The sequence below is a fragment of the Bos mutus genome, chromosome 12 (genome assembly GCF_027580195.1).
Source record: "Bos mutus isolate GX-2022 chromosome 12, NWIPB_WYAK_1.1, whole genome shotgun sequence".
In the NCBI taxonomy this organism is placed as follows: domain Eukaryota; kingdom Metazoa; phylum Chordata; class Mammalia; order Artiodactyla; family Bovidae; genus Bos; species Bos mutus.
Genome location: NC_091628.1, coordinates 74,850,001 through 74,868,227, shown reverse-complemented (window position 1 = coordinate 74,868,227; position 18,227 = coordinate 74,850,001).

Sequence of the window (18,227 nt, the reverse complement as noted above, 5' to 3'; positions counted from 1 at the left end):
CTTCTCCAATGCATGAAAGTGAAAAGAGAAAGTGAAGTCGCTCAGTCGTGTCCGACTCTTAGCGACCCCAGGGACTGCAGCCCACCAGGCCCCTCCATCCATGGGATTTTCCAGGCAAGAGTACTGGAGTGGGGTGCCATTGCCTTCTCGGAAGGAAACCCATACGCCAATACAAAATAAAAAGTTTAAAAAAAAAATGGCCAGGAACTGGAGAGCCATTGGACAGGACTCACAGAGCTAGGTCCCAGGCTTGAAAAGGTAGTGGTATTTGTGACAAATGATAGAGCTGAAGTTGGCATAAGAAATACGTTGCAGCCAACTCTGTCCACAGCTCCCAGCTCTGCTCCCAGCCTTGCCTTCTCCCCTGATCTTTCAGGAAGTGCAGAAGAGGGCCGGCACTTTGTGGTTCTGGCAGCTGCACTGGTCAAGTCTCAAGGAGGAACCCTTGGTTCTGATGAAGATGTGGAGGTCGTTGGCATCTCTCGGCTTGATGGCCTGAAGCAATACCAGTTAATACCTACATAGAGGAGACACTTAAAGCCAGTGGGCGTGAATCTATAAATGCCTATTTTCAGAAATACCGATTCTTTCATTGTTCTGCTTTAATGAAGTCGGTATCTCCAAACAAAAAGAGAGATGGAAATAAGAATGGAGAACTGCGAACAGGTTGTGTTCTCAAACTACGTCTGACACATGAAAAACTTTAAAACCCTGATTTTGATTGTCTCGTGTGACTATGAAACCAGAAAAGAACTAAATTTGGGAAATGATTAAAGGTATGTCACCCCTACCGTCTCAAATCAAACCTCTCTCTCTTTTTTTTTTTTTACTTCTTTATGGTAAAGATTTTCATTTGCTTTATGTCCAGTTAAGTATTTAGTTCTTTGCAGAACTGGATCAGTTATTCACTGTCTTGCTCCTTTTGAGCTGAGCCATGGTGTTCTTTTTCAGCTGCGTATCAGAAAGTAAACAAGTATAGAAATTTCTCCTTTGAAGATTCCGCATGAGTCTGTTGCTGGTTAGATTTTCCCTGCAGAAATCAAACAGGGTTTCCTGTTGCATGTTTACCAAAGCCCTTTCTCTCCAGAAAGAACAAACGCAGTGCTACAATTTTCCCATTTGTTAATTTTTCCCGTTGAGCTCAGTCCTTCCCCTGAAATATCTTCTTTCTCGTAGTCCACCTCGTTTAGCGGTAAATACAGAGGATTACAAACATTCTTGTCAGATATAAAACATTTCAGGAAATTTAATTTCTTCAGTCATGGATTTTAGCCATAATGATACTCTGCATTTGTATAAAATCTCCGCTATGAGAAACCCAAGCCCCGTCTTCATTATCTGGAGACAAGCATTATTATCATAATTTAGCATCCTGTGTAACTGAGTCACAGGAAATGAACCAGAAATAAATCATACCTGGAGTGTAACTTACAAAAGAATGTAGCCCCAAAGAGAGACGACTGCTTTGTGCCTTGGAAAGTTTCATGCTGGAGGACAGTATGGCTGGGCACCATTTAGGGAAGAAGGGGTCTCAATGGATGGGTGTGGGGTAGGAGTCAGAGTCGATGGGGAGGGGGGTCGGGGGCTGGGCGATGGAGGAACCCAAGGAGGAAGGCTTCGGTACTGCTGCTGAATCCTGCTCCCTGAGAGCCGGCCTGGGAGCCTTCTCTGATGCATCACGCCCTCAGCCCATCCAGGAAGCCGCCTGTCCTCCACTTGGGACCCTGCTGGGTGCTGAGCCAAGATGCAGCTGGTTCTGTGGGCCCCCGCTCCCCCGCCCACGTGACCCAGTGTGGTCCTGCCTGGGGGTGAATTGCTCACAGCCCCCTGGACCTGACACTCAGAGTCCTTAGTGATCTAGATTTTCACCCCCGGGGGCTTTCTCTGCTCAAACCAGCTTCCCAAAACAGAGCAGATGCGCTTGAGAAAAAGGAGGGAAGAGGAAGCTGTGATGAGCAAGGTTCTCCTGGCGCCCCGGTGAGACTGAAGGGAGCTGTGAGCTTCTCCGTGCCCTTGAAGATTCCTTCCCCACTGAGGCTGAGAGCGGGGTTCTCTGCCGCGGTTCATCCTATCTGACAGGTCCACTGGGGAAACTGGAACTGGCAGGAGTGGTAAATCAGGGAGGGTCAGATGATTCTCCCCCTCCCGGCGTGGAAAGCGTGGTGCCTACCAGCTGCTGTCTGGGGCTTTGTCCATGGGGGTTTCTCACCGCTTCTGGTGGTGCTTTTTTTAATCTCAAGGTAGAAATCAATGAACGATTCTGTTCTAGCACGAAAGACACACTAACCAGCTCTTGAAACTGAGATAACTAATCACTGCAAGTGGGAGGATGCTATGGGACCAAGAATTGCCTAAACGCAAGGGGCTCCCAGGTGACTCAGTGGTGAAGAATCCACCTGCAATAGAGGAGACTTGGGTTTGATCCCTGGGTAGGGAAGATCCCCTGGAGAAGGAAATGGCAACCCACTCCACTACTCTTGCCTGGAGAATCCCATGGACAGAGGCGCCATGGGGTTGCAGAGTAAGACATGGCTAAGCTTGCATGCACCATCTCACGCACAGTGAAAAGCAAAGTTTTCTGGAATACTTAAATGATTAAACGCTCAAGTAAAAAAGCAGAATGCAACCTCTTGGGTGCACTCACAAAGGAATTCTGCCCCAGTTCAGTCGTGGATCCATGTACCATGCATCTATTATTTACTTTAGTTTTTCAATGTGGACCATTTCTAAAAGCCTTTATTGAATTTGTTACAATCTTGCTTGTATATGTTTGTTTTGCGGCCTTGAGGCATGTGGGACTTTAACTCCCTGACCAGGGATTGAACTCCAACCCCCTGCAACGTAAAGTCTTAACCACTGGACCGCCAGGGAAGCCCCAATGTTGCATGAATTTAGAGCAAGCTGTTGGAATTTGGAGGGGCTTTCTTATCTGGCATTCCACCACTTAAACAGTTAGTCACGGTGTTGGCTAAGAGGCTGTGACAAAAAAAGGCGAGCAAAACAAAAAACAAAAAGCAGAAAAAGGAATACCTGCAAATCTGTCACCTTTTTATTGGTGTACATGGAACACGGTTCAAGAAACTCTCATGAGAACTTCAAGAAAGGAAACATACCATGTCTGTCACTAAAAGGGAAAAAAAAGTCACTGGGCCGGGGAGCATTGATTAGAACAATAAGGACTTCCTGGAGCCAAGAGTCAGAACAAACGTGTGAAAGCCTATGAAGGGACATTACCATACTCAGCCTTTCACAGGAAAATGCTCGGTAAATGGAGGGGCTCATGTCAATATTTGTACAAGGAAACATGCCTCCGTGTGACTCCAAGGCATGCTTAAAAAAAAAAAATCTTGAGAAACTTTGTACAGTATCCACAACAGCAAAAGAAAAAAAATGCTTGGAGATGGGGGTGGCCATTCTCATGGAAATGAAATGTGTTTAACATGGATCCCTTATTTTGAGCTTGGGGTGGGGGTTGCGTCTAGTGGCCCTGGTCCAAGGGAGGTGGCCACTGGCTTGGGCATTCTGGCCTCAGCTACCTCTTGGCGAGTTTCAGCTGGGAGGTTCTCAGGTCCTCTATGGACTGGGCAGGGCACACTGAAGGAGGAGAGATTGCTGCTTCATTTATAGGCGACACAGTTTATAAACAGCAAATCATCACTTGCTTCATGTTTTGTGTGTTAGGGTCATTTTTAGCAAAAGCTGGGCGTCGGGACCCACGTAGAGGGCAGCTGTGCCTCTGGTCAACCCAGTAGGAAGAAAATTGCAAACGTTATTGAAATGAAATTGGGACGGATGGCCGCTTTCAAGAAGCACAGACTCCCACCTTCGGACCCTGCTTTTTCTGAACCTCCCGTTTGGAGGAAGTTGGTTGCGTTCTTTTGAGTCTTACTGGTGTGCTTCCCTTCTCCTTGTCGACCAGCCTTTAAAAATAGGCGGTTTTGTGTGGAAGGAGAATGCAGTGATCCACATTTTTAATTTCAGATTTTGAGAAAGGTTTCTGGTATACTGAGAATCTTGAAAAGTAGAGAAATCCACTGGAAAGGAATTTTCAAAAAAGGTTTCTTCTTTCTCTTTAGCAATAACAAAGAAAAAGAGAGAGAGGAAAATAAGACTTCTCTATTTTAACACTTTAGTGGATAATGGCATATGAATAATATCATCATTTTTCTGCCATTTATTCAGATGTGAAGGAACTCAGTGAATAATAATAGCTGCTGTCAAAGGTATTTATATTTAAAAGGTCTTTATGTAAAATTTTTTTTTTTTGTCAGGACTGATTTTTCTCTAAGAGAATCCCACCATCTCCTAGCAACCAACCTGGCCATCTTTTTGAATAGATGCTGCATCTCCAGTGGGTGCATAACCTTTATGAGGAGGCATTTGCAAATTTCGCAGTCAGAACTCATATGCATTCAAAGCAAGTTGTTAAACTGATCCCAGAGCCAGCCTGGTGATAGAAGTCTCAGGGGGTCTCTTCTCTTGGCAAAAGTGCACACATCTGATACGCACACAATTCCCCTGCCTGCCTTGCTCCAGCCTTGCATGTTCTGCAAATGAAAAACGGCCCCTTAAATAACCTGTTCACAGAACTTTTATCTGTTTAAAAACAAGAACTAACTCGACAAAATACAAAGATTTTGCTTCGCAAATTACCACCCTAATGGAAAGATGATCTCTCAAGAAAGAAAGCGTCTAGCAGGAGTTCATTTATTAAAAAAAAATTTTTTTTGAAGATTAATGGAAGCATTAGGAACTCAATCACCTCTTTCTGTTACTGCATTTTGATTCTTTGTTGGAAGCATTAGGGACTCAATCACCTCTTTTTGTTACTGCATTTTGATTCTTTGTAATATGTTAATGTCGCTTTCTAAATCTGACGGTGGGGACTTTCAGATAGTCTGAAAACATTGGCTGAGGTTCCTAATCTTTCTCTGAGATAAACATTGTAATAATGAGATTATACATCTGAGACACAAAATTCATAGAATGAGAAGAGACAGAGACAGGGACAGAAGCAGTTTCCTGTGATTTCTTAACTCTGTGAAGTTGTGTTTAACAACAGAATGGATATTTTCCTCTAAATGAAAGATAGTATTTGTTTCATGTAAATATTGCAACCTATTAGAATGAGGATATGGTTTTAAAAGAGCACTTAAATAACCAAGAAAATCTTTAACATGCACCCCCTGGAATCAAACTTCTGTACATGAAGTATTTGTAGCATAAAAAGGGATTCGAGGAGCTCTTTATCACTCCTGGGACCGTTGTCCTCTGCCTTCCATCCACTCAAGGTTAACAACTTCGGGCACGGTTGTGACTTCAGCCAACTTTGTCATGAGACCCTCCTCTTTCCTGTTGTTTCGTCCTCTTTCTCCTTCTGCATTTTCAGGTTTCCGTCTCTTTATACCATCAAAGGTTTCTCTGGTGGCTTTGCCGTAAAGAATCCGCCTGCCAATGCAGGAGACACAGGAGATGGGTTCCATCCCTGGGTCTGGAAGATCCCCTGGAGAAGGAAACGGCAGTCCATGCCAGTATTCTTGCCTGGGAAATCCCACAGACAGAGGGGCCTTGTGGGCTGCAGTCCATGGGGTCACAAAGAGTCGAACATGACTGAGCACATAGACACGTACCATCCAAACAGGAACCTCTCAGATAACCAGATATGGTACTTGTTTATTTTTGGTGTTACTGTTTAGTCGCGAAGTCATATCCAACTCTTTTGTGACCCCGTGGATCGTAGCCTGCCAGGTTCCTCTGTCTCCTGCATCGGCAGGCGGATTCTTTACTTGTTTATTTACTGAATCATTTTACTTTAGTTTTGACTCACTTGCCTTCCATGTCACTATGCATTGTAAGTCTTCTCTATCTTAGTTTTCGAAGGTTGGCAGGAATCTGCAATGACAGTCTTTGAAATTTCTGGAGTGCTTTGCCATTTCAAAGAGGCTTCGATGTTCTTATTGATCCTCACAATGACCGTGTAGAGGTATATATTATTTTTTTTAATTAGCTCCACCAGTTTTGTATCTGAGCAGACTGAGCTTTGGAGAGATGATCTGATGTGCTCAAGCCAGAGTCTCTAGGGGTCGTTGCCCAGAAATTAGTGTCTTTGCAAACCTCCTCCTGCCCTGGTGATTCTTTAAGGTTTGAGTGCCACTTCTAGACACCCCAAAATCCACCCGCAATGTGGGAGACCTGGGTTCCATCCCTGGGTTGGGAAGATCCACTGGAGAAGGGAAAGGCTACCCACTCCAGTATTCTGACCTGGAGAATTCCACGGACTGCATAGTCTATGGGGTCACAAAGAGTTGGACGCGACTGAGTGACTTTCACTTTCTAGACACCCATTCATTATGTCTGATGAAAGGGAGCCTACATCCCCCGTGTCTGACATCTTAACCCTGAAAAGACTCTTCCTGCCTTCTCTTCTCATACCACCACATTTGTATGTACTGTTTTTCTAGAAGAATCTGTTTTTATTCATACATAAAACTGATTCTCTTCTCTCAACTGACTGTCGATAATGTCCTTTTTTTTTAACTTAAAAAATGTTTGCACAATTTTAGAGGTTAGTTCCCATTTTGGGTGTTCATAAAATATTCGCTATATTCCCCGTGTTGTACAATATACCCCATGGCTTATTCTGCGCCTAGTAGTTTGACCCTCTTACTCCCCTGCCCCTGAACTGCGCCTCTCCCCTTTCCCTCTGTGAATCTGCTTCTTTTTCATTATATTCTCTAGTTTGTTGTAAAAAGAAAAAAAAATTTTTTTTCACTCTCATAGTCTTTTTTATTGCCATTGTGAAGTTTCTAGCTATGTGTTGAAATTAAACCAGTTCCTATGTTTCTGAAAGATATTTTTACCTTTCCCAAATTGAGGTGACAAGAGAAAGGGGAACAGTTCTGAAATTTAAAAAAGAATTACATAAAATAAATGAGGAAGGAAAATGTTTTGAAATGTGTGTTAGAAATTGATATTGATTTGTTCTGGGAGGATCTCCGCCGTTCTCAGGCAGGACACAAATGGATGGCCCGCGTGAGCCCGGCAGAGCCGCAGAGCCGCCTTCAGCCGCCTTCCTGTAAAAAGACAAGACCGTGGATCAATCCGGTTAAGAATCTCGTTAATTCAGAGAGAAGGATGTGATGGGTTGCTGTGGTTGTTAGGTTACCATTCCCGCTTGCTCACTTAATTGCCTGAGACATTCTCTTTTAATGAACTGTTTTGGTATTCCGGAGAAGATTTTAAAATTATGTCATCGCAAACTGTTTATTCACAACAATAGTATGGGAAGAGTGGATTTTCGGTCTCGTCCCAGCCCAGTCGCGTTCCAATAATTAGAAGACGTCGTATCTCACTCTTCCGGGCGTGCCTGCTCAGTTGCTCGGTCGTGCTGACTCTTTGCGGCTCCTCCGTCCACAGGATTCTCCAGCCAAGAATACTGGAGTGGGTTGCCATTTCCTTCTCCAGGGGGGTCTTCCCCACCCAAGGATGGACCCCCATCTCCTGTGTCTCCTGCATTAGCTATTCTTTTACTCATCTATTTGATGCTAAACACACATGCACGCACACACACTCAGATCAACTGCCCTTTTTAGCAAATGTGTCACAAAGCCTTGTTTCCAACTCTAGAGGAAAATAAGACATCTATCACACTGTTTTTCTCCCACTTGAAAGCATTTCCAATAGACAGTTGCACACAGGGTGAAGCCAGATGTGTGAGCTGAGCTGCAGGGAGGGGAATGCCACGAGGCTGAGTGCTCCGCGGAGGATTCTAGAGCCCGGGATCACTCCCAAGGATTCCTGGCTCCGCCCAGGAGTCCTCAACTCAGACAGTAAGAAGTGGATTGAGGGGCGATTTGAATACAATTTTCTACATCATCAAAAAACCAGTAATTGAAGATTGAACTTGAGCTATGGCTTAATGTGTTGTTTCTGCGTTGTTGTCTTTGAATGGTTCCATATGGAGACAATAAAGACAAGACAAATAGCCTGTTGTAAAGTTTCAGGGCTTCTCTCTGATCCCCATTCATCCTCTCTTGTCAGGTTACCAGTCGTAACCCCCCAGTTTTTCTCCCAATTTAGAGGACTTAAGCAAACACATTTTTCATTTGTGCCTAACTGGCAGTCTGACCGAAAATAGCAAAGCAACCCTAAGAACTTTTTCTTAAGTAGCTTTTCTTTTGAAGAGAGGAGGAAATATTGACTCAACTGGGTTAGGAAGATGCAGAATATAGTTACCTTTATAGGATACTTTTTATTTATGCCTTCTGCTCAGGATCCATTTCAACTTTATTTTTAGTTTGCAGACAAGTATCTTTCTTTAGCTCCCTGTTGACTTTGCTGCTATCTTTTGCTTTCTTAAAATGCAGGCATTTGATGAAGGAAAGTTTTATCTTGATTTTCAGACATTCTGAAACTTTTTTTTTAGAAATAATTCAAAATCCTCAAGTGAAAAGCAATCATTGTATTGTTCAGTCTGATTGCTTGTCATGATTAAGATGGCTTACAGTCTTGACTTTTGTTCTTTAACGTGCTACCTGGGGTTGCTTGCATGCATGCTCAAGTCAGTCGTGTGTGACTCTTTGCCACCCCATGGACTGCAACCTACCAGGTTCCTCTGTCCATGAACTTTTCCAGGCAAGAACACTGGAGTGGGTTACCCTTTCCTCTTCCAGGGGATCTTCCCGACCCAGGGGTTGAACCTGAGTCAACTACGTGTCCTGCATTGGCAGGCAGATTCTTTACCACTGACCCTCCTGGGAAGCCCAGTACCCGGGGTTGCACAATTGCTAAATTCATAGTTTGAGCTCCTGAGAAGATGCTGCTGCTTGTGAAGAAAGTTATTCTGGGGTGAATAAGAATGGAAATAGAACTAAACACTTCAAAGATCTGAATGGCACATCAAGGGTCTCTGCCATCCAAGACAGTTGCAGAGTTGAACAGTTCAGAAGAGAAGTTTAACAACAGGATGCTGTAATGCTAGACAGAACTCCATGTCCCCATCCAACATACGTGGGTTTCCTCTCCAAAGTTTTCAAGTTCTCCAGGTAGAATCACTGTGGCTTCTTGGGGAGTCTCTGGTCTCCTAATTGTCTTCCTCTGGAGCTTTGCAGAAGTGTAACAAAGACGTCAGCATCACTGTCAGATGTGTAACTGTTATAATGTAAAGGAGGCTCTTGCATTTATTATTTCTTTGTGGGTCTTTTATAATCTACATGATTTGGGTACCAAGGTAAGGATGAGAGGCTGCTTGCCCCAAACCCTTTTCCTGAGCTCAGTGAATGACTCAATACAATCATTTGAGGCTTGTTCGTGACTCTTTCCTCTCCTCTGTCCATCTCTTTGTCATTCAGTTGCTCCAGTTGTGTCTGACTCTTTGCGACCCCATGGACTGCAGCACGCCAGACTTCCTTGTCCTTCCCTATCTCCCGGAGTTTGCTCAGACTCATGTCCATTGAGTCGGTGGTGCCATCCAACCATCTCATCCTCTGTCATCCCCTTTCTCCTCCTGCCCTCTATCTTTCCCAGCATCAGGGTCTGTTCCAACAAGTCAGCTCTTTGCATCAGGTGGCCAAAGTATTGGAGCTTGAGCATCAGTCCTTCCAATGAATATTCAGGGCTGATTTCCTTTAGGATGGACGGGTCTGATCTCCTTGCTGTCCATGTTCGAAATCGACCTAAAACCCTCTCCACTCAGCCTTCCAGGCAGCGTTCTAGTCTCTGCTCATCTCTGTTCTATTCTCTCTGCCCTTAGTTAAAATCCATGACACTGTGACCCTCTTCTTTCTTGATTTCGCTCGGCTCACCTGACTGTCTTTCCCTCCTGGAACTCTGCATCCGTTCTCCTTTAAATAAACTGCAAACCCTGATGACTGGTGTCTGTGGCCTCATCTCACCCCTTGGAGCTGGCATCGTGTCCCTCTCGTGGGCCACCTGGTACCCAGAGGTTCTCCAGGTAGCGGCCACCCTTCCTATTGCTTCTGCTTACCTACCTGCAGCCCACACCACGTTCTATGAAGACAAAAAAGGTTTCATTCAGTGGTATATTCCTGGAGCCGGGCTTGTCAGCCAGTCTAGAATCAAGGCGAAAGACAGTGTACTGACGAGTAAGTGGAAGGGGAGAAAGGTGACTGGAAAAATATAAACAATATTTTTCTGAAAGTCTACCAATTTGCCAGCCAAGGAGAAGATGTTGAGGTTGGGTTTCCTTCCTTTCCTCTCTCTCTCAATGTGCATAACTTACGTTTTTTTAAAAGCATGAGTGGCTCAGACAGTAGAGAATCCGCCTGCAATACGGGAGACCTGGGTTTGATCCCTGAGTTGGGAAGATCTCCTGGAGGAGGGCATGGAAACCCACTCGATGTTCTTGCCTGGAGAGTCCCATGGACAGAAGAGCCTGGCGGGCTACAGTCCATAGGGTCACAAAGAGTCAGACACGACTGAGCGACTAAGCACACGTAGAACCTGCAGAACACTGGGGTCTGCAGGGACAGGTGATGGCACTGATGATGGTGGGGTGGGCCAGGCCACGACTGTGTATCACACCACGATGCCCCAGGGTGGGAGGGGGGCACCCTAGACGAACAGTCAGCCTTGGTACGGCACCAGGATGGGTTGTCCAGAGACAGGGATGCCTTTTTATGATGGTTTTTTCACAAAGATGCTCAAAGGTGCCTTACATGCCAGCAGGGCTCTGGCAAAGGGGAGCAGCATTTAGTAACTGTTTGAGTGAGGACTTGAAGACCCAGGAAGGAATGCCTCCTGTGGCACAGGAGGACAAGGCACCCTGGGAAGTGTCACCTGTCCTACAAAGAGATTAGACCACAGCTGGAAAAATGGTGCAGTTGTCTGGAAGCTGTGTGCCTCAGTGCTGAGAACCCGGGAGAGTTTCTCTCCCCATCCATCCATCCATCCATCCAACCTCCTATCCCTTCATCCATCCCTCCATCCATCCATCCGCCCTCCCATCCATCCATCCATTCAACCTCCTATCCCTCCATTCACCCATCTTCCCATACCTCCCTCCCTCCCTCTCTCCATCTATCCATTCATCCATCCACCCATCCATCCTCCTATCCCTCAATCCATCCATCCATCCTTCCATCCCTCCCTCATCCATCCATTCATCCATCCACCCATTCATCCTCCTATCCCTCCATCCATCCACCTTCCCATCCATCCATCCACCCTCCCATCCATCCATCCATCCACCCACCCACCCATCCATCCACTGTTTCTGTGAAGAAATAGGAGAGGGAGTTTTTTGAGAGCTGGGTTAGAGGAGTATTGGGGGAAGTTGAAAGCTTTGAAGCAGCCCCTGTGGCGGAAACAAGAGGGAGCTGGTCACAAGCATTACAGAGCTCCGTTCCCACGAACGTGGCCTTGGCAGGAAGAACCAGGCTTCCGCAATGAAACACATAATTATCTGTGGATCCAGTCTGCTGAGTTGTTTGTATGTGGCCAGACGGTCCCCAATCCATCCATGACTACTTTTATCCATCTCCTTATCTCTGCTTCCCAAGCCCACGAAGGACAGGGCCACGTCGCTGGGCTGGGAGGAGGCAGCCTCTTCCTGTTTATGGCCGCGGGGACCCCTTCTCTTCCCCCAGTGCTTCTGATGAGACACCGCGAGTCTCGGGAAAATACTAGGAAGCTGGGAGTCTACAAACAAGCAGGCTGGGTGACATGTGGGCTCTCTCAGTGATGGATCCTGAGAAAGGGAGAATGCTGACGTGGATTCCAGAAAGTGCCTGGGAGCAGTCAGAGATTCGTTGCCTTGGTCCAGCCAATGTGCCCTGTCTGGGACTTTACAGCCTCCGGCTGTCAACCATCTCCTTGCCTCAGGTTACAAGCTGTCTGTTTTATTTTTTTATGATGATGGTGATGGCAAGTGTGTGGGCAGACCATCTCCAACAAGCTTCCGAGCCCTCATTAATTTGTAATTGCGTCGATTGCTCTCACTAAATATAAAATGCTTTACCTGCACTTAGAAGGCAATTGGCTTGGGGCCCTGAGTGACCACAGGGCATTTGTCTGTGCCACTTCCCCCTGCTGTCTTTTCTGCTAAGACCTTCGTGCTCACAAGTGTGAAGAGTGAAAAGAGGGATCCTCTCTCCTCCTCCACAGTCCCTGTAAATTGGTGGTTTAGGTTCAGCTCTTGGTTGCTTTTCACGGCCCTTCTTATCCCTCCTTCCACCAAAGAGGCAACTTCTTCATGGTCATGCTTGCTACGTCACCTCAGTCATGCCCAACTCTTTGAGACCCCATGGACTGTAGCCCGCCAGGCTCCTCTGTCCATGGGATTGTCCAGGCAAGAATGCTGGAGTGGGGATGCCATGCCCTCCTCCAGGGGATCTTCCCGATCCAGGGATTGAACCCGTGTCTTTTATGTCTTGTGCCCTGGCACGCAGATTCTCTACCGCTAGGCCACATGGAAAGCCTATAATTTCTTCATGGGTCTCAAGCCATTCCTGTAACAAGAACAATATATTCTTAAGTACTGCATGCATCCGAAATTTGTCTCGATACGGTCCATTTATTTTAATCTGGGTCTGTCAGCGGATAAAAAGAAGAGAAGTAATTGAACTTGTGACGAGCACGGAAAAACATTTTAAGTCCTCCTGCTGCAGCCTGGGGTTCACTCTGTTTCTTCCACTTGTCACATCAAAGCCCTCCACTCCCAAACCCTGCCATGCTTAGATTAATTACTTCATCCAGTGACTTTGCAAATTATGGTTCTATGTGATTTATGTCATTTTTAGCTTCGATCCAGGTTTTTGCGGGGAAGGGGGGAATCACTGTATTCACTGAGCCAGTCAGCCTTCACCTTGGAGAAATCATGTTTCCAACACTGCTTTTATGGCTGTGTTTAAAACACAGCATTTTCTGCTTACAAGAGATATAGTAAGGCTTTCGATAATATGCTGCAGTGTAACTAAAATGTAGAAGAAAATTGTTATTCTATTTGGAGATTAGACTTGCGAAAGATAGAGTTCCTTTCTACTACCTGTGAGTTCTCTGAGCTGCAGCTCACCCTCTTTCTCTCGTATGTCTCAATTTCCCTCCCTGGCCTGAATAATTCATGTAAGAAATATACAGCATTGCTTTTAGGCTTTCCCTTGGCTCCTCCCCTCCAATTTCCTGTCGAGATGAACAAGGGTACATTTATTTAACATGATTAAAATTTTTTTTTCTCCAAAATTAAAATCGGTGATTAGGACAGTGTGAGTTCATGATTTAAAGTCAGTTTAGTTTTTGTTTTCTTCTATCTTCTTTCATTCTCTTGTATTTATTTTTCTTTTTTTTTTGTAATGGTTGAATGGAGTGTCTTTCAGAAAAAGTTCACCACAATCTGTAGTGCGTCTTTTTGAAAAAGAGACAAGAAAAGGCCCCTTCCAGTTTCCCCAGCCCAGATCTTTCATTGAAATTAGAGGAAACTTCTCCTGTCTGTCACCTGAATCTTTGCTCTTGAGAATGTGGTTTCAGGTGGGGGCTGGCGGCCTCTTGACCCCTGTGGTCTGAAAATATTTACTTAGGAAGGACTGTGCTCTTGTCCCAAAGAGTCTGGGGTCTTGTTTTTTAGAGAGGTAGGCTTTTTCATGGGCTTCGCAGGTGACTCAGTGGTAAAGAATCTGTGTACCAATGCAGGAGACCCAGAGATATGCATTTGATCCCTGAGGCAGAAAGATCCCCTGGAGACCGAAGTGGCAACCCACTCCAGTATTCTTGCCTGGGAAATCCCATGGACAGAGGAGCCTGGTGGGCTATAGTGCATGGGGCTGCAAAGAGTCAGACACTAATGAGCAACTGAACAGGCACACACGCAGGCCATTTCATGGAGTTGGCCACTGCAGCGAAGACACATGACTAAGCAAGGTAGAAACAGAAAAAACCCTGAAAGTGAAGCTCTTTCAGAGACTGTCAGCTACGAGCCAAGAGGATTCCGTTCACAATTACAACCTGTCACAAAGTTACATATCCATAAATGGAGTAAACCAAGGGGCTTGGGTCTCAAAATAAATATATCTGCCGAAGTAGTCTTGCATTCATTTAAAAGAAATACCCACAATTGTGATATAAAGATTATACATATTAATATTTTCCCTTGTTATTCAAAAATGATACTCATGACACAGTTGTTGTCCATGAGGCCAAAAGAGTATGATATTACAAAAATATTTAATAAAATCATCTTTATTATGAAAGTGATGCAAACCACATTATTGCTATATTACAGAAAATAGTAGGAATAATCATTTATAATTCTACCTCCCTTAGAAAACTACTCCTAGTTTTTTGCATGCCTTTTTTTCCCTGGCCACTTTTTAAGTGTAGATTAACTCTTATGCTGTAATCAGAGTTAAATATATTTTTTGTGCACTATTTACTTCCCATTATAACACTTTTTATATTGATTCTAGTATATTAGTAATAATATCTCTTTAAGAGAAATACACTATAATTTACTTAACCATTTCACTATTTGGGGATATTTAATTTTTTCTCACATTTTTAGTATTATAAAGAATACTGGAATAAAGGGCCTGTGGCATGCAAGCATTTTAGGTTAATTTTCCAGCTAGATTCCCAGGAGTATAATTCCTGGGCCAAAGTTCTTGATCTATCTACTGCCAGGTTGTTTCCTTTAAAGGAAAAACTCATAACTGCAAGAGCAACATATAAAATACCAATGTTACAATACTACACTTTGGCTGAAATTTTGTTTTTTAACTTTAAAACCCGGTTTGCTAACTGGTGAAAATGCTTTTCTTTTCTGTTTTTTTTTTTTTTTTTAATGTTGTTGTTGTTGTTGCTGTTGTTCAATATAATTTTTTTAAATAAAAACATGACATTACAGGTAAGTTTGGAATCCCTGTTGTGATTTTTTAAAAATCCCATTTTTAGTCCCATCACCTGCATCTCTCCAGAAATGACAGCACTTATGAATCTGGGCATGTATCTTTCTAGTTCATCCTTTTGCTCATTGCGTGTGTATATATGTGTGCGTGTTAGATGCTTGGTCGTGTTCAACTCTTTGGGACCCCGTGGACTGCAGCCCGCCAGGCTCCTCTGTCCATGGAATTCTCCAGGCAAGAATACTGGAGCCAGGGATGGAACCAGGGTCTCTTGCATTGCAGGCAGATTCCATCTGAGCCAGCAGCCCCTGCTGTTGTAGGAGCTGCTATCCTTAAATGCTTAACAAAGTCTGAAACAGCCTTATCTTTAATACTTTCAATTCAGTCTGCTTTTTTACATCAATCATTGTGTTCAGTGTCTTTAGATCCACCTTAAAAAATGCTTTTCTTTAATCTGGATGTCTCATTCTTTGCAAGGGTCTGTATGTTTCATATGTAACTGACTAGTTGTGGGTTTACCTTCCCAAATCATCTATTCACAGGCTTTCTCATTTAGCTGTACATTTCCAGATGTCTTTTGCTCAACACCTCTCTTCCCATCTCAAGTGATTAATTCCCCACCCTGGTCTCACCGGCGTGTAGGATGATTCCTCTTTCTTGAAACAGTCTCTTCCTCTGGCTCCTCTCACACCACCCTCCCGTTTCCTCCTCTCATTGGCACCTCCTCCTCCATCTTTTTTGGGTGTCCTTTCCTCTCCTGCACTTTGAATGTTTGGGGTTTCTTTGTTCTGCACATTCTTCTCACTTGCCACCCTCTTGCTGGATGATTCCATCCGTCCTCATGGCTATAAATACGATTCCTGTGTAGATGACTTACATATCCAGTCAGATCTCTCCTCTGACTCATATTTCTAATTATCCACAGAACATCTCTGACTCCACATCTCCAGATTAACATAGCCAAGGCTGAATTCTTAATCTGCGCCCCCACCCCCACCCCAGTCTCTTCCTCTCCATCTTTCCCGTCTCACTGATGGCATTCCCACCCACCGGCTTGATCCAGTGAGAGACGCTGGCCTCCTCTTTCATCCCTTCCTCTCCCTTCCTCTTGTTCACCAAGCCTCTGAATGTGTGTCTTTCCTCCCATTTTCATGGACATTGCTGTAGTTCAGGCTGTTGTCATTTGCCTGGAAAATGATGGTAATTTTTAGCTAGTTTCCGCTCTGTTCCACATTCCATGTGTCACTATGCAAGCAGAAGGCTGTTGAAAACAAAATTAGCTTTTGTGTCTCCCCTGCTTATTATGCTTACCTTTGCACGTGTTGTCATGTCCAACTCTTTGTGACTTCATGGACGGCAGCACGCCAGGTTCCCTGTCCCTCACCATCTCCTTGAGATGCACTTGCAATAAAGTCTAAATTCCTGATCTGGCCTCCGAGACCAGGCGTGATCTGCCCCTGCCTACTTCAGTCATTCTTGCTTGCCTTCTTTCCTCTTCTTGTCCAGCAATTTCAACCTTGCCCTTCCTTGGACGGGCCAAGCACCCTCCCGAAGGAGGGACTTCACTGCTCCTGAATGCTGGGTTCCCTGAGTCATCACCTGGATCTTAGTTCTCGCTTGAACGTCACCTTCTCACCCTTTGAGTTTCTGTGAGAGCCCTCGTTTCCCTGGTAACCCTCATCACAGTGCGTATTCTTGGTCCTTCTCCTTGCTCCTTGACTATCTTCCCCTCTGGACTGCAAGCTCCATGGGGGCAGGGACTGAGGCTGTTATCCCACACTGCCCATGCCTGGTATAGTCCAGCACTGGGCACCTGGCTGTTGAATGGATGGGCACCCGCAGCCCTTGACATTATCTTCTGATGGTAACCCTGGAAGTGCTCCGTGGTTCGACTGAGGTGTGGGAAGGTCATCTGGTGGAAGCCTGAAGGATGGATTATGATTTCAAAATTGGAAGCCAAGTGACACAGTGAGGTAGCGATTTTCACCTTGAGGCTAGAGCTGATGAGTCTAAAGTAAGGGGATCAGACGTCAAATGTACTAAGTACCATGCTGGGTGCAGACTCTAAAGGGCCCACTCAGGCGACAACTGGAAACCTCTGCTTTGCAAAAGCAGGTGTAGTGGGTTGGTGGCGGGCAGAAGACCCCTTGCTTCAGGCTGCAGACAAAGTGAGAGGCTGAGGCAAGCAGAAGCTGAGTGTTCTTTTGGAAAGGAGAGAAGAGGAGGGCAGAGGAGGGGAGGGGAGGACTGAAGAAAGGCTTTTCACTTCGAAGGAAGCATCTTGGGCACCTGCTTTTATTCTCGGGGGCTGCGATGGATCAGAGAGGGGGAGGTTGGCCCTGGAGGAAGGAGGCAGCGCAGGTGGATGGCATGTGGAGTTGGGGTGGGGGTCAGATTGGAGGACAGGAGACTAGGAAACACTTCTTTGAGACTGAAGTCAACCCGGGGATGCTTGGCAGGGTTGTTGGTATTATTAGGATTATCCTTGTCCTTCTGGTTTTGATGGAAATTCCTTGAGGACAGGATGTGATTTTTACCTTTCATGGCATCTTACCAAGTGCTGGCCTCATTACCAAGTGCTTACCAAGTGCTAACCTCCATGCATCGTAGATTACTATGCGACGTACGGGGTCTCATCCCATCAGGCATATTCCTGCTGATTTGTTCCAACCCTAAAATGCACGTATCAGCCACGGGTATCAGGTCTCTAATCAACAAGCCAGCCCCCATCCAGACCACAAGCTGCCAGGTTCCTCCTCCTCCCCTGTCGTTCAGTGTCCTGAGGCCGGGCGTGCAGCCCCCCTGGATAGAAACATTCCTCCCACCCCGACCTTACCCCCCAGCAGACAGGGGCTTGCTCTCTTTTTCGCTCATTTATGGAAGCAGGAAGAGCGACAGCCTACTATGAGGACCAGTGGTTTGGGTTTTCCTACAGCGATGACCCAATGAGTGGCCATGCTCTGACACTGCTACCCATCGAGACATCAGTCCCTCGTTTCCTTGGCCCTTTCAGTTCTGTGGGTACAGAACGAGGTGCAGGGGGGCGGGGAGAGGAGAGTGGAAGACCCCCAGTCTCCTCGGAGTGCTGTTCAAAGGAGTCCGGTCCTGAAAGGTCGTCAGGCCTGTTACTGTAAGTGGCGGTGGTCACCTGCCCCTTTCTGGGTTCTTGACCCTGATGTGGCTGTGAGCTTCTCACCAGGACCCTCCTTAACGTGGGAGAGACACCAATTGAGAGGCCCGCTCTTACCCTCTCGCTGTTCTTCTTTACGCTCACTTCCTGCGGACAGGAGGAGGGTTTGTTCCCGCACTGAGAGCCGTTTATCCGCATCCCATCTATTGATGGGTCGTGGCCTCGAGTTAATCCCGGGGGGCGGG